The sequence below is a fragment of the Etheostoma spectabile genome, chromosome 12 (genome assembly GCF_008692095.1).
Source record: "Etheostoma spectabile isolate EspeVRDwgs_2016 chromosome 12, UIUC_Espe_1.0, whole genome shotgun sequence".
Classification (NCBI taxonomy): domain Eukaryota; kingdom Metazoa; phylum Chordata; class Actinopteri; order Perciformes; family Percidae; genus Etheostoma; species Etheostoma spectabile.
This window is the reverse complement of record NC_045744.1, coordinates 33,724,421-33,742,056: the sequence shown is the minus strand read 5'-3', so window position 1 is coordinate 33,742,056 and position 17,636 is coordinate 33,724,421.

Here is a 17,636-nt window from a genome sequence, read left to right as displayed (position 1 = left end):
TCAGAGTTCTTTGTCCTCAAACAGGCTTTAAAATTCTAATTCTGGACATCTACACCCTGAAGAAGGCCACTTTGAGCCGATACACCTGGGTTGCTTCCCAGTGCTATTTTAAATGTAAGATTTCAACATGAAATAGCCATCTAAATAAAGACTTTTTAAATATTTCTGCAAGAAGAGGACCTTGGACCTTTTTCATTTGAGATTGAGGAATTAGTTTGAAAATTCTGATTAGTTTTAGAATGTACAAATCTCCAAAAGGTGATAGCTCTATGAGGAAGTTATCTGCTTAAATCCATAGCTAGAGACTTTCTCAACTGCATCACAGCCGCCAGGGAGGCACAGGTGTGAAATAACATGTCGAGATCAGACAGAGCCATGTAGACTCCAGCAAAACAAGCGACCTGCTGTGCAGCCTCTGGTTCAAAAGCTCCGATCCTTCTTCACATCAGGAACCGGGCTTCACACTGCAGATTAGCATCTGGTAAGACGTGTTGCACACAAACACCAGCTGAGAGGATTGATGTCATTCGATATGGGGTTGGATCTGAATCGTAATTGACTTCACCACAGGTGGAGAAGGGGGAGGTGTTCTCTCAGCATGCTATGTGGAGGGACAGAATACTGATATACAAACTGGGATTTTTCATTTTATCACAACATTTACAAACAATGTTCCCAGTTCTCAGGTTTTATAGGGACTATTTCTTTTGTGTTCATTCCAATGAAAACTACTACTACTACAACTACAGTTGTCAAAACATCTCCACATGATACTTTTACATTCATTTCAAGCATGTCGAGTTTGGGCCTGCTTCCAAGCCTCCGTTTTGGATCCAATGAGTAAAATTGTGAACCCTTAAAGACGTCTATTTATCAGCTGATGGGTGGTACCCATTTAGCATTTCTTTACCCAAACACTTCCTATTGGCTTGGATGATGATGATGATGATGATGATGTGTTTCCATCGGGAACCATTATCACAGAAAGTGATGCTTCCTGTATAAATCATGTCAATAATTTCAGTAGCTGTGGATGTCAGTAAGTAATCTTCAAGTCAAGGTGGATGGGTGGGTTATAAAACCCGGGGAAGTACGTAGTCGCCTCACGATGCACCTTTTCTTGGCTAAATTTAACTGTAGAGACAGTAAAGGTTGCCCCGTGAACGTCTGGAAGTTGCCTAATTTTTAATGAAATTACACGTTAACTGTTGCTGTCCTCCAGAGAGAGGCTGTGGTGGCAGCGCCTCAAGCCCATTGTCAGGCTATGCCAGTGGGGGACGACCATTAGCTGCCTCCCCCCTCTCGTCATCCGCCCAACTTCCCCCTCGGCCCTTTGTGGCTCCTGCTGATTTCTGCTCCGGCGTTGGCTGCATGGGAAATGATAAACAGGCTGAGCTGCTGTCCATTCCTTCAGGACAACAGGAACTGGACTCCAGCCCCAGGACTATTGTCATTCCACAATAGAGGATAGCGTGTGCACAGCCAAAACACTGGCCTGGTGCTATGAAACAGAACAGAAGCGTGTGAAAGGGGTGACAATGGCTGTGCCATTTGCTGAAATGTCAATCGGAAAGAAAATGGAACTGTTGTCCTCCGTTAGAGGTAAATAACAACATGAAAATCATATAGAACCAGAAATACCTATGATCTGTGTTTATTTAGCTTAATTATTGTGCTTTATACATTAATATATAAATATAAAAATGTTGTCCTCCTGTACATGGTTTCAACATCTCTGAAATTATATCATACCTTTAAATAATAACAATAATATTATTATGAACTATTATTATTATTTATAAGTGATGTAATGTATGTACTATGCTAAATGTATTCACATAGCACTTATTTATCTTTCAATATTTATTGACAAGACACCAGACCCAATATATAATGTATATTCCTGTAAATGTCATATAAGCAGACAGAATATGAATACCACACTGCCATATGCAGGGTTATTAATATTTAATTAAGGACCCATTGCCTTGGTCATCAGAGTTTTTCTTATACACTTCCACATTAATGTTCCGCTCAGAGAAAAACCAATCTGCCTTAGAAACAAGTTTAATTACCTCAGCAGTTGGTGTGTTACCAAACTAAAAAAAGACAGATAACATTTGAAAACTCTTTAAACACACTTGATTAGATTTTCAGTTTGGCGGGAAACGACGAGGCCCCTTTCTGGCAGATTTTTTGCAGATGATCTCCTCATGTCATTACTTCTCGTCCCTCCAACCATGAAGATGCGGGATCAAGCTCCACTGAGTCACTCAAAGTCATTAATGTCAATTCTTCATGAATACTAATCGTTTTCCCCCCCCAATGAAGTTAGACATTGTCTGTCCATCTGCTTCTCTGTAATGAAATATCAACACATTTCTTTAATTTTCATGAAGGAGCGGAGGGTAAAAAGTCTCCAGAAAGACGAGAACGACATATAACAACAGATGTGATCTTAATGGTGGACAGTTAGCACTAGGGGTGGGAGAAAAAAATCAAAAATCATATGTCTCGTTAATTTTTGTGACTATCTTTTAAATCAATTCTTTTAGCTGGAATTAATTGATTTTTTTGCAATTCAGGTAAATTAGTGCTGTCAATTAAACGCGTTATTAACAGCGTCAATTTTTCTATCGCGAGATTCTTCTTGGCTAAGCAAACTTTGTAGTTTTTTTCACATGCTGTTGCAACAACTAGTAAGAAAAACTACAACCCCACACCGGATCTAGCTAGACCGGAAACAAAACAACAGGCACGGCAAAACACGGGTAGACCAAAGAGTAGTAACGTTACGTTTTGAGTGGATGGCGAGCGCGAGACGCCGAAATGGATGGCAATAAGATTCGGGATGGAAAGTTGACTTTTTTAAAGTTGCCAAATGGTTCCATTGACGAGACCAAAGTGATCTGTGTGTTTTGTCGTTGTGAACCGAGCTATCATCGCAGCACGTCCAGTCTGAAATCCCACCTGATGGCCAAGCACACAGCTGATGCCAATCCCCCCCCCCACTGTGAGAGATTAGTTGCTCCAAGTGAGAATGTTAGTGTAAAATTGAACACTACAGTAGGCTACATGCCAATGTTAAAAAACATTTGCACAAAGCAAGCCAATCCACTTTCCATGTTGATAAGAGCATAAAAATGATAAATAAGGGTCCAATGTGCGATTTATTGCGAGTTAATTATGACATTAATGTGATTAATTGCGATTAAATATTGTAACTGTTTGACAACACTAACCCAAATATTTTCTGTTATAGGATTCCGCTGATGGTGATGACATCAGATCCGTTTCCAGCAAAACAAAGCAAAAGCAGAAAATACAGAAAATCCATGTTATGTTCTTGTTTAGACTTTAGATCAGACTGTGATGTGCATTCTTCTTAGAAAACAATTTGTTTTTGAAAGTGTCACATGATGTATTGTCTCTAGAAGTGTATTAGTTAACTGTTGTTTTTGTTATAGAAGCAAAAGATAATTGCAATACTCAATGCTATTGAAGCGCAATTCTTCTAGAGTCGTAATAAATAGAAATCACACACAAATCCAATTGGTACCCATGTATGGTGAAAGCATCGAATCGGAGCAAAAGCATGTCATCCCAGCCCTGGTAAACCCACATTTACACACTAACCAGACTACAGCCGCTTTCCAACCGGAAGGGATTTCTTCAGTTCCTGGAACATAATGTTAAGAGGCTGATGTTTGTGTTCCCGTCCCCTCTGATAGCACTGTCTAGTTGTTTTACTGACACACACACACACACTGCTCTGACTCTTGCTATTAGTTCGGCATGGTAATCACACTTTCCTTAAAAATCCCATGGCATGAAAATCTCACTTTATGAGGTTTTTTAACATTAATATGCATTCTGGAATCTTCCCCTTATGAGGTCATAAGGGGCAAGGTTACCTCCCCTTTTTTCTGCTTTGCCCGCCCAGAGAATTTGACCCACCCCTGAGAAAGAGAGAGACATCGTGGCTTTGAAACGAGCAAAGTGGCAGTTGGTCAAGGCTACACCCCCAGTCCTCTACCTTGTCCCCCCCCCCTCCTCAAAGGCTACAGACTCAGAAATGGCACATACTAAGTAAAGCTCATTGTGGGACTGGCTCTAGTGGCTGTAATTCTGCACCAAGGCTGAATTTTGGGAAAGAGACTTCAGATACAGTATTAGGGGACTACTAAGGTCTATATAAAAGAGACTTCAGATACAGTATTAGGGGACCACTAAGGTCTATATAAAAGAGACTTCAGATACAGTATTAGGAGACCACTAAGGTCTATATAAAAGAGCCTTCAGATACAGTATTAGAGGACCACTAAGGTCTATACAAAAGAAACTTCAGATACAGTATTAGGGGACCACTAAGATCTATACAAAAGAAACTTCAGATACAGTATAAGGGGACCACTAAGGCTATATAAAAGAGACTTCAGATACAGTATTAGGGGACCACTAAGGTTTATAAAAGAGACTTCAGATACAGTATTAGGGGACCACTAAGGTCTATATAAAAGAGACTTCAGATACAGTATTAGGGACCACTAAGGTCTATATAAAAGAGACGACAGATACAGTATTAGGGGACCACTAAGGTCTATACAAAAGAGACGTCAGATACAGCATTTAGAGACCACTAAGGTCTATATAAAGAGACTTCTTTATTACTTGGAGTACGGGGCGCTGCACAGTGGCTGCCCTGCGGTGTCATCACGTTGGTATTTGTTTGTTGCTGTTTTGTTTCCTAGAACTGCTGCCCTCAGGACGACGATACTGTGCTCCTTTGTTTAAAAAAAAAAAAAAAAAAAAAAAAAAAAACCAGATCCAAGCTCTCCTTTGTTCCACAGGCCATTAAACTCCTTAATAATGAAGGTCCTGTCCAATGATATATATATTTTGTGTATCTATTTTATTCTCTTCTTTCTCCCAGCTGGTCTGGAACTCTACCCCCCCCCCTTCATATTATTCTGGTTTATGGTACGAGTGGTGGTGTACATATGTTTTGTTTTTCCTCCTTGCCTTATCTGTGTTAATGTTGAATACCATGTAATGTGATCTGCAACCTAATTTCCCTATGGGGACAATAAACATGAACTAACTAACTAACTAACTTCAGATACAGTGTTAGTAGACCAATAAAGCATCCAAAGAGAATCATCTCATGGGACCTTTAATCATTAAAACACACTCACACACACTTACAGCCTGACAGGCTTCTCTCTGACTCCTGCTACCAGATCTGCATGATGATTGCGCTCCCCGCAGTGAACTGTCCATGACCAAGTGCAGCCCACTTAGGCCCAGAAATCACATCAATTGAAAGAGGGAGAACGTGATACTTAGATCTGGCTGCACACAGCCCAGCGTGGCTATAACTTTTTCATGCTGCTGCTACAAAGCACTGTGGTAGACCACACACAGCATCATTCTGCCTTGTGTCATCTGTCCCATTTGTATGAAGCTCTTCTGTGACATTACAGGTAACATAATTGTTGATTCCCATCTTTATTAATTCACATGTTCATGCCACCCGACAGCTTAAAATGCTAGTTTTACTGCAAATGACTGTAATTTACACACACAATGAACAATATTAGCATTATCATTCACTAAAAAATTGTGTTCATTTCCAACATTTCCATTAATTTAGGTGTGGTCAATGTTTGATGGACTTTTGGTGACTTTTGGTGATACTGTATGTGGCATTGTTGTTTATTTGCTTTTCATACTGTTACAAGACTAAGCTAGCCCGGGCCCGTGTAACAAAGCTACACAGCTACTACATGCTAACATAGCTTGTAACATTAACCCCCACCTTCTCCTTTTCCCTGCATGTTGCATTCAACGTGAGAGTGAGACTAAGCTGGCCTTGATGAGTGCATGTCTCTCTCTACTTCTATAGGGGTTTGTGCTGTGTTAAACTGACTCACCCAGCTGCTGATTCATTTTGCCACGATCTATCCTCCATCGGGAACCCCACTCTTATTTTGTTGTTGTTGTTGTTCAGGCTTTAAAAAGGTGTATTTACAACAGTTGTCCTATGGTAAACCAGAATAATCTTTCAACGCCTTTGTCTTCAATAGTGTTCTCCGTGTAGAAGCGCATGGTTGCGATTGTCTACCTCCGGAAACAGTTGCAACCTGAATGTCATCCCACATATCTGCAATGGCTGGGTTAAATCAGATCAACAAACATGTCATATGTCATTCTGATCCTCTCATCAGGCTAATTACACACACTATCAGCTTACACAGACTAAAACATAGCAATAGACTTTAGTATTTAGATATAGTGTGGTGGTGTAAGGGTTGAGTTGCCAAACATGAACTAACATCCCTGAATTGAGTCCAACTGAGGACCTTTGTTGCATGTTGTTGCAAGTTGTATCCCATCTAACTAGCTAACTGTTGAGAAGAGAGTCAACTTTACTAAGATATTTCTGTGTTTCAGGATGTATGGAATAACTTCCCAATGACAAAAGACACTCACAGCTATTTTACAGGAGTGAGTTCAACACATTGAATGCAACTACAGCAACTCAAACCCATCCAGCACAAATTGATCACGTCCGAGCACATCTGTACATTGTACAGTACGTTTAGTTTTTTTATACTTTATTTTTCATTATATATGAACATAGAACAAAAAAGGTCTAGGACATGACAATAAGCAGGTGCCAATATGAAAATAGGACAAGCACATGTCCAGTTCACACTGCATACAGGTACATCTTGACATACACAAATAGGGTTTAGTAGAATTTAGAGTCTTGGGTTGGAGCAATCTCATTTTTCCAATTTTCCTCTCAAAAGTTAACTTCTTCATGCTGCGGGTAGTGTTCATAATGTTTATTTAGAGTATCATGGTGGGAGGATTGCTCTGAAGAGGAATTGCTAATTTACTTTTTTGCGTGCAACCATGAATGTATTAATTGTACGGTATGTTTTTTCTCGACTCTAGTTACAGTTTTTGTTGTGTTGTTTGTTTTATGTTGGAGGATCCCAATGACTTATTTTGCTTTGATCTGTATTCATTCTCAATGGCTATGACTACTGCTTTGCATAGTTAATATGCATTTTTAATGCTCAAATAAATCCATCTCTCTCTCACATCATGTTTAACCATCATTGTAAAATATCCCCGTAAAGAACAAATATTTTGTAGCCTAGATGTCAGCCCCCAACATTTGAGGTAGGAAGTTTGGTCTGGACTTGATCCGTTGTGGAGCAACTATGTGCGAACCAGAGGTGTTTGGACCAATCAAATTGTCAGGGCGGGCTTTATATGATAATGGACAGATGACCAACAGTCAACCAAAGAGCGCTTGGAATGAATTTGTTCATAACAAAGATGGCTGGTGCTGGAGAACTGAGATGTGTAGATTCCTCCATCACGGCTGTTATAGAAGATATTGACAGCACATTTTAAAAGAGGAAAGAAGAACCGCGATCAAGGCATTTGTCAATCTGAGAAATGATTTTGTCGTCTTTCCTAGTAGATTTGGCACAAGTTCAACATTCTTCACATACTCTGGTGCTCTGATTGGTTGTTGGTCTATCCAATTGAGTGCAGAGACATTTTATTTCCTGGTTGGGTTGAAACACGCCCCATAATCACAATCCAATAGAGCAGAATCAGACTCCTATTCTGACTAGAATCTGAGTATGACGTCGTCAGGCTTGATATTTTGTGGTTTCACACAAAAATTCCCAGGTGAAAGTGTTACGGGGAAGGACGGACCCAAACGCACAGCTCAAAGTAAGGTTATTTATTAAGGGGAAAGAGAGGGAAAGGGGAGTGGGAGGACGGAGGAGCGAGACCCGGGGATGGGAGCCAGTGAGGGCAGATGGATGGTGCAGGGAATGCCGGGGTTGAGTCCTGAGGGGGCCGGGAGCGAAGGCAGGGAAGGAGGATGGCGAAACGGGAGAGGCAGGAGGGCGAGTCCGGGGAGTAGGTGGCTGAGGAGAAGGCAGTGGGGGTCGGAGACTGACGCGTTGCAGCAGATAGGATGGGTGAAGGGGGGCGCCGAGGGAGGAGGACCAGGAGGGGAGCCAGGAGCCAGCTGACCGGAGTGGAACTGAGGATGGAAAAGACAAGAGAGGTAAGTACAGGGAGTTAACATGCAAACAGACAAGTTTCTACGCCTTAAAGCAGTCGGTACTAGGAGTTCACCCAGGTAGTAGCGACAATGATCAGGTGAAGACTGGAGTGAAGAGCCGGAGTAGATATACTGGTGGTGATGATGATGGCAGACAGGTGTGGAAGGCGGGAGCGAGAGCAGGCTGGCAGGTGTGGAGAATGAGCCGGTTGATTGTACACAGGAAGCAGGTGTGGGCGGTCAGCTGGCATTGGAGATGAGGGAGAGGGAAAAACAAAAACAACAAACAGCAGGCAGAGAAGCGGGAACAAAAGGCAGAAAGAAAAAACAAAAACACAAAATCAAATAAAAGGACAGACTCACGGTCAGCCGGGCCCCACCACAACAGTACCCCCTCCTCAACGGACGCCCCCAGGCGGACCACCAGGCTTGCCAGGATGGGCCCTGTAGAAATCATCCAGGAGAGTGCGGTCCAGGATTTGGCTGGCCGGGATCGAGGAGCGTTCCTCCGGTCCGTAGCCGGCCCAGTCCACCAAGTACCGATAACCCCGACCCCTACGTCGCACGTCGAGGAGGCGGCGTACCGTGTAGGCCGGGTGGCCGTCGATCAGCCGCGGAGGTGGTGGAGCTGCCACTGGGACGGAGAGCGCGCTGGTGGAGACGGGTTTGATCCGGGAGACGTGGAAGACAGGATGGACCTTGAGATGGGACGGTAATGTGAGCCTCACAGCAGTGGGGTTAAGCACAGCCTCGACCGTGTAGGGACCCACGAACCTCGGCGTGAGCTTCTTGGATGTTGTTTGCAGCGGGAGGTCCTGGGAGGACAGCCACACCCTTTGGCCGGGCTGGTAGGCCGGGGCTGGTCTTCGGTGGCGGTCAGCCAGGCGTCTGTTGCGGGATGACGTCCGTTGCAGCGCGGCCCTGGCCTCCCTCCATACGCGTCTACACCGCCGTAGGTGTGCCTGGACTGACGGGACCGCTACTTCCTTCTCCAGGGCCGGGAAGAGCGGGGGTTGAAACCCCAGAGCGCACTTGAAGGGGGACATCCCAGTGGCAGCGCTGGGCAGGGAATTGTGGGCGTATTCGATCCATGGGAGGTGGGCACTCCAGGAAGAGGGGACACGGTACGCCACACACCTGAGGGCTGCTCCCAGGTCCTGGTTGGCCCGCTCGGTCTGCCCGTTGGTTTGCGGATGGTGTCCGGACGACAGGCTGGCCGTAGCACCCAGGGCTTGACAGAAGGATTTCCAGGCTTGGGAGGTGAACTGGGGTCCCCGGTCAGACACGATGTCTTGGGGTATGCCATGGAGCCGGAAGACGTGGAGGACGAGAATCTTGGCGGTCTCCAACGCCGTGGGAAGCTTCGGCAGGGGTATGAAGTGGACTGACTTGGAGAAGCGGTCCACCACTGTCAGGATAACGGTGTTGCCCTGGGAATTCGGCAACCCGGTGACGAAGTCCAGGGCGATGTGGGACCAAGGCCGACCGGGGATGGGTAGGGGGCGGAGTAGACCGGCGGGCCGTTGATGGGATGGTTTAGCCCGGGCACACACCTCGCAGGCGGCCACGAAGTCCCGGCAGTCCTTCTCCGCTGTGTCCCACCAGAAGCGTTGGCGGAGCAGGAACAGCGTGCGGGCCCGGCCGGGATGGCAGCTAAAGCGGGAGGCGTGTGCCCACTGCAGGACCTGGGAACGGGCTCCGGGAGGGATGTAGAGTCGGTCTGCCGGTCCGGTACCAGGGTCGGGGTCGGTGGTCTGGGCACGGCGGACGGTGGACTCCACTTCCCAAACCAGGGAGGCCGCCAGGCAGGAGCGAGGAAGGATGAAGTCAGGCGGGCTCTCGGGATCATCAGGGGCGTGGAGGCGAGACAAGGCGTCCGGTTTGGTGTTTCTGGGTCCGGGACGATAGGACAGAGAGAATTCAAAACGGGCAAAGAAAAGGGCCCACCTGGCTTGCCGGGAATTGAGTCTCTGGGCGGAGTGAAGGTAGGAAAGGTTCTTGTGGTCAGTCCAGATGATGAAAGGCTGCTGGGCACCCTCCAGCCAGTGCCTCCATTCCTCCAACGCCAGCTTGACGGCCAGGAGCTCCCGGTCCCCCACACTGTAATTCTGTTCTGTGGGAGAGAGGCGTTTGGAAAAAAAGGCACAGGGGTGAAGCTTATGGTCGGAGGGTGAACGCTGGGACAGAGTGGCTCCCACCCCGAACTAGAGGCGTCTACCTCCACCACGAACTGGAGGGAGGGGTCGGGATTGGAGAGGACAGGGGCGGTGGTGAACAAGGACTTAAGACGTGCGAAGGCTGCAGCGGCCTCGGGGGACCAAACAAACGAAACAGACGGGGAGGTGAGGCGAGTGAGGGGGGCGGCTACGGAGCTGTAGTGGCGAATGAAACGCCTGTAGAAATTGGCGAAACCCAGGAAACGCTGCAACTGCTTAACAGAGGTGGGGACGGGCCAGTCCACTACAGCTTTGATTTTGTCGGGGTCGGCACGTAGCCGCCCGCCTTCAATGATAAAACCGAGAAAGTGAACGGAGGGGACGCTGAACTCACACTTCTCTGCTTTGACGTATAACCGATTTTCCATGAGCCGCTGCAGCACTAACCGGACATGTTCGGTGTGTTGGGCTGGGTCGCGGGAGAAGATCAGAATATCGTCCAGGTAAACAAACACGAAGCGGTGGAGGTAGTCACGGAGCACATCGTTGACCAGGGCCTGAAACACAGCAGGGGCGTTAGTGAGACCAAAAGGCATAACCAAATACTCGTAGTGACCTAACGGCGTGTTAAACGCCGTTTTCCACTCGTCCCCCTCCCGGATCCGGACTAGGTGGTAGGCGTTTCTGAGATCGAGCTTAGTAAAGACGGCGGACCGGGAGAGGGACTCGTGTACGGAATCCATAAGGGGCAACGGGTACTTGTTTCTGACGGTTATGGCGTTGAGCCCCCGGTAATCGATGCAGGGACGGAGGGTCTTGTCCTTCTTGGCTACAAAGAAGAAGCCGGCGCCCAAGGGGGATGAGGAAGGGCGGATGATGCCGGCGGCGAGGGATTCTCTGATGTACTGCTCCATAGCCTCTCTCTCCGGACCGGACAGCTTGAACAAACGGCCACTGGGCAGGGGAGCGTCCGGGAGAAGGGCTATGGAGCAGTCATAGGGGCGGTGGGGGGGCAAGGACATGGCCTGGTCCCTACTGAACACCAAGGCCAGGTCGTGGTATTCAGCAGGGACCAGAGACAGGTCTGGGGGTTTGGGAGGTGGTGTGTCAGCATCGAACGTCTTACGGGGGCTCGGGCGGCTAATAGGCAGCTGGAATGACATTCGGTGCTCCAGTTTCTGATCTTCCCCCGCGCCCAGTCCACATTAGGGTTGTGAGTTTTGAGCCAGGGGAGTCCGAGTACTACAGGGGTAGTGGGGGAGGAGATGAGGTGGAGTGAGAGACGCTCGTGGTGGTTGCCGGAGGTCAGGAGGTCTAGTGGGGGGGTGCAGTGAGTGACGGTGGCCAGGTTCTGACCGTTGAGGCTGGTGGCGCGGAGGGGTGTGTCGAGAGGAACGTGGGGAATGCTGAGTTGACGGGCTAGCTCTACATCAATGAAGCTCTCGTCGGCTCCGGAATCGACTAGCGCCCCCAGAGGAACGGACACGTTGCGCCAGGACAGGGAAACGTCAAGCAATAAGCGATGTGGGGGAGTGGTACGGCTCGCCAGAGCACCCACCGCTACTGGCGAGCCTGGTCTTTTGGCCGCACTGGGCAGGTGGAGAGGAAGTGGCCCGATAAGCCACAGTATAGACACAAACCAGAGCGGCGGCGGCGTTCGCGTTCCTCTGGGGTCAGGTGGGCTTTACCTAGCTGCATGGGTTCGGACGGTGGCGGGGAAACCGGCCGTGCCGGAGGAGCGGTGGGGCGTAGCTGGGAAGGCGAGGGAGCAGAGACCCTAGACGGTGGCGGACTAGGCCGGGCAGAGGTCGAGCCGCGATGGTGGCGTTCTCGGTCCCTCTCCCGGAGGCGGTTATCCAGGTCGGTGGCTACACCGATCAGGCTATCCAGGTCTTCCGGCTCGTCCCTGGTGGCCAAAAGGTCCTTCAGCCGGTCACTGAGGCCCACCAGGAACAAGCTGCGGAGAGCCCTGTTGTTCCACCCCGACCCTGCGGCCAGGATGCGGAAGTCAACGGAGTACTCCGCGACGCTACGGTCTCCCTGACGGAGAGACATCAGGCGAGAGCTTTTCTCCAAACCCTGTACGGGCTGGTCAAACACCCTCCTCAAAGGAGGGATATGAGACAAGGAGCTCGGGCCTCGCCTGTCTCACCGCCGTGAACCAAGAGAGCGCGCGGTCACGGAGCAGCCCAGCCACAAAACACACCCTGGCCTCGTCGGAGTGGAAAGTTACTGGCTGTCTGCTGAACACCAGGGAGCACTGCACTAGGAAACCCTCGCACGTCCCCAGCACACCGGAGAACTTTTCGGGTGGAGAGACCGGGGTTTCAAAAGGGGGTGACGGAGCTGAATTACCCGAGGTGGAGCGTGTAGGGGGTACGGGCGGAGAAGACGGGCTAACTGGTGCTGGGTCAAAAGCGAGAGTTGAAGGATCAGGGGAAGTGATCTGCCTGCCTAGCCGCTGTACCTCCTCAGTGAGGGAGCGAAGCGCCTCGGCCATAGCCGTAAGGGCAGAGGCATGATGGCCGAGCATAGCCCCCTGGGAGGCCACAGCGAAGGATAAATCGGGCGGGGAAGGCGAAGGATTGCGGGTTGGGGAAGAGCCGGCTGGGTCCATAGCTGACCTGATCGTACTGTTACGGGGAAGGACGGACCCAAACGCACAGCTCAAAGTAAGGTTATTTATTAAGGGGAAAGAGAGGGAAAGGGGAGTGGGAGGACGGAGGAGCGAGACCCGGGGATGGGAGCCAGGGAACCAGTGAGGGCAGATGGATGGTGCAGGGAATGCCGGGGTTGAGTCCTGAGGGGGCCGGGAGCGAAGGCAGGGAAGGAGGATGGCGAAACGGGAGAGGCAGGAGGGCGAGTCCGGGGAGTAGGTGGCTGAGGAGAAGGCAGTGGGGGTCGGAGACTGACGCGTTGCAGCAGATAGGATGGGTGAAGGGGGGCGCCGAGGGAGGAGGACCAGGAGGGGAGCCAGGAGCCAGCTGACCGGAGTGGAACTGAGGATGGAAAAGACAAGAGAGGTAAGTACAGGGAGTTAACATGCAAACAGACAAGTTTCTACGCCTTAAAGCAGTCGGTACTAGGAGTTCACCCAGGTAGTAGCGACAATGATCAGGTGAAGACTGGAGTGAAGAGCCGGAGTAGATATACTGGTGGTGATGATGATGGCAGACAGGTGTGGAAGGCGGGAGCGAGAGCAGGCTGGCAGGTGTGGAGAATGAGCCGGTTGATTGTACACAGGAAGCAGGTGTGGGCGGTCAGCTGGCATTGGAGATGAGGGAGAGGGAAAAAACAAAAACAACAAACAGCAGGCAGAGAAGCGGGAACAAAAGGCAGAAAGAAAAAACAAAAACACAAAATCAAATAAAAGGACAGACTCACGGTCAGCCGGGCCCCACCACAACAGAAAGTGCCACTGTGACCAGTAGCGTGAACAATATTTACAATGTTGGTAACTGGATAATTTAGTAACTCCCATATGACATTAATGAAGTGTTTAAGAAGGACTCCCCTCATCTAGCTGTTTGCAGATTTAACGTTGTGTATGTTTCCATTTATAGGGTTCCATTGAGTTTGGTTATGTGTAAAAAAAAGACCAGAGCAATTGTCAGGGTTAGGCTTTAGAGTACGAGCCCAAACATTCTCACTTCCATCTCGTAAAATTCGGATGCTTGGTTAGGTGCCTTTGTCGTTGTTGTTGATACTAAAAGTCTCCTTTAGTGTCTTATCTAAAGGCACTTGGATGGGACTATTGGTGTCCCGTTTGACGCTGTTACGTTAAGGAAAAGGTCGTGGGTGGGCTTACGTTTACATGACGAGGGAAAGGGATGGTTGGGTTTAGGAAAAGGCCGTGGGTGGGTCTACGTTTCTGTGACACGTGGGAATAATGGGAGAGTTAAAGAAGAAAACTCTCGCCAAAATGCAACTTAGGGTCTTAAAGTGAACGTACAGGAGTCAAACTTTGGTTTAAAAGCATAATTAGGACAGAAGCACCACATATTTTTGTGTTGGGTCAAATGGCCTTTTGAATGGGAGAGCTTTGGCCACTTATAGGATTGCATCAAAATCACTATATTTAAAACACTAAGAGGACTCAACACAACATGAAACTTTGCTCCAAGTATCACCAAGGTCTCGACACATGAACCTGAGCATTGTGTACACAAAGTGAGTCGTTCAAAAACTTTCTTTTTAGTAAACTCTGTCAACACAAACCATGTTCTCAATGCTCAAGTTCATGTGAAGAGCCCCTGGTGATACTTGGAGCAAAGTGTCAGTGTTTGTAGTGTTTTAAAAATGTTGATTTTAGATTTTTTAGACGCTGACAGCCACTGTGCAAACTTCCGTATTTCACGAGTTCGAGGTGAGAACGTGTTGTACGAGCATATGGCTATTTCCTGGAGGCAGAATGTGCCAGTGCAGACCTGACACGAATCTCAAAAGTATCAGTAGAAATAATGGTTTGTTCAGCAATAAGTCATTCTGGACTAACTGACCTTATGTGAAGAATACCTACGATAATATCCACTCAGACAATAAATGTTAGAATATTTTGAATGTACTACACAATATTAGAATAATACCTCGGCAGCAAAGCCAGGCTGGTTTGACAGGGGTGTATTGCTTCAGGCTACTTTCTGAAAGGAACTTGATATTGCAGGCTTTAAAATTGAAAGCATTTTGCACATTTGAATATTTATTTTCTGGAGGGATTAATGAAGACTAAATTGACCCTGACTAAACTGACCCTGAGTATTTGAAATTCATGGTCTTTATTCGCTGTTTAATAAATGGTAATTTAATGCTCAGCACAGCTCCACTCTCCCGTCTTCACTAACTGAACTTACTTCACCGTGAAATCCAGTGACCTCTAATTCACTCCACTGTGTGTGTGTGTGTGTGTGTGTGTGTGTGTGTGTGTGTGTGTGTGTGTGTGTGTGTCACTGAGCCCCACAGTCATAAATGTCCTTGGTAGTTTTGCTTCCAGGAGAGCATTCCAAAGTGTGAGGAAGATCTCCATTAACCTCTTCACCTTCAATGTTTCTCTCTAATTCCTTTCAGTGCAAGATAAAACCATGATATTAATTCTTCTTTATCCACTTCCCCCAAATTCTTTTGCAGAAACGTCATGCCTATATTAAGTTACCATTCATGGATGCTATGCCTTATGATTTCTCTGTAAAACTCATTTACATACATTGAAACCGGACCAGTTAGTGATTGAATGCTATGCAGTAGGGTACTTGAGAAGTAGCTGTTGATCAATGTTTTCCCTAAGAAGGTTGTGAAAAAGATAGGTGCATGTAATTTGACATTTTCAATAACAAAGAAACATGTAATTTCGCCTCAATTAGGACCAGATTACTACCTCATCTGTGTGTAAAACACTGGAAAAGCTAGAGTGGATAATAAATAACTTGAAAAGCTTAAAGACAAAACTTGTTAAAGAAGTCCACTGGGGACCAACTAAAACGATTACATCTGAAAAATATAATTTAGTTGGTTTTGATGCTCACATTGATTTTACAAACAAACTATATACATTGTAACATTCTGTATAGTGACGCCCACATACAGTATATATACGCCCATGCAGTTGCTCAGTCTGTCTTCATTTCACAAAGGTCAGTTGAAAAGATTTTCGTCAGATTTTGAGAGGCGTTCGTCCCTCTCATCCCGCTCGTCATTTCCGGGTTAGCGCTCTACCAAACAGATCATTGACTCCATGAGACATGACAAATCGGCCAATAGGAAGGCCGACGGTGCCTCTGGCTGACGACGGCACTGAACACACCAAACAGACTTGAGTCACCGACCTCGCCAGAGTGTCCGACAGCCGATTATCGGGTTAGTGTGTCAGCGCCTTAAAGCGATTTTGAGGTCACTGGGGTTCAGTTTAATAGCACGTGTCTAATAGCACGTTAGTTATAAGGACATTTGAAGAATCATGTCGACGCATTAAAGGCGTTTTATTTTTCTTGTTAAATGCCCTGTTCTCATTCCCAACTTCTTAGTTTTGACTCTCTAAGGTAATTTTCTTTTATTTACATCTTCTTTCTAAATAAATTTACCTTTAAAGGGTATAACTGACCCCGTGTGTTTCCTATCAAAAGGTTCAGAACAAACTCAGCTTTCTGTATCGTGATGCCCACATGTTTTCTAAAGCAATGTGTAAGGAGATGATTTGGCCCCAAAGCTGAAACGTTGATTTTTGCTTTTTGAAATTGCTCAAATCTCTTTTGAAAACAAACCTTAACTTCTGATGTGTTGTGGGAGTTAGTTCCAGTCCAACTTTATTGGATTGAACACATTTAAAACAACCAGGGTGACCAAATTGACATGATTTAGAAAAGATTATAACAATGCAGAATACAACTCTCAAGCATAAATGTGACTTTTAAAATGTGATTGAAAAGGTCCCATGACATGAAAATTTCCCTTTAGGAGGTTCTTTAACATTAATGTGAGTTCCCCCAGCCTGCCTATGGTCCCCCAGTGGCTAGAAATTGTGATAGTTGAAAACCGAGCCCTGGGTATCCTGCTCTGCCTTTAAGAAAAGGAAAACTCAGATGGGCCGATTTTGAATCTTCCCCTTATGATGTCATAAGGGGCAAGGTTACCGCCCCTTTCTCTGCTTTGCCCGCCCAGAGAATTTGGCCCACCCATGAGAGAGAGACATCATGGCTTTCAAACAAACAAAATGGCAGTTGGTCAAGGCCACACCATCAGTCTCCACCTTGTCCCCTCCATTTCTCCACAAAAGCTACAGTCTCAGAAATGGCACATTCTAAGGAAAGCTCATTGTGGGACTGGCTCTAGTGGCTGTATTCTGCAGCAAGGCTGAATTTTGGGAAAGACTTCAGATACAGTATTAGGGGACCACTAAGGTCTATATAAAAGAGACTTCAGATACAGTATTAGGAGACCACCAAGGTCTATATAAAAGAGACTTCAGATACAGTATTAGGGGACCACTAAGGTCTATATAAAAGAGACTTCAGATACAGTATTAGGGACCAGTAAGGTCTATATGAAAGAGACTTCAGATACAGTATTAGGGGACCACTAAGGTCTATATAAAAGGGTCTTCAGATACAGTATTAGGAGACCACTAAGGTCTGTATAAAAGAGACTTCAGATACAGTATTGGGAGACCACTAAGGTCTATATAAAAGAGACTTCAGACACAGTATTAGGGGACCACTAAGGTCTATATAAAAGAGACTCCAGATACGGTATTAGGGGACCAGTAAGGTCTATATAAAAGAGACTTCAGACACAGTATTAGGGGACCACTAAGGTCTATATAAAAGAGACTCCAGATACGGTATTAGGGGACCACTAAGGTCTATATAAAAGAGACTTCAGATACAGTA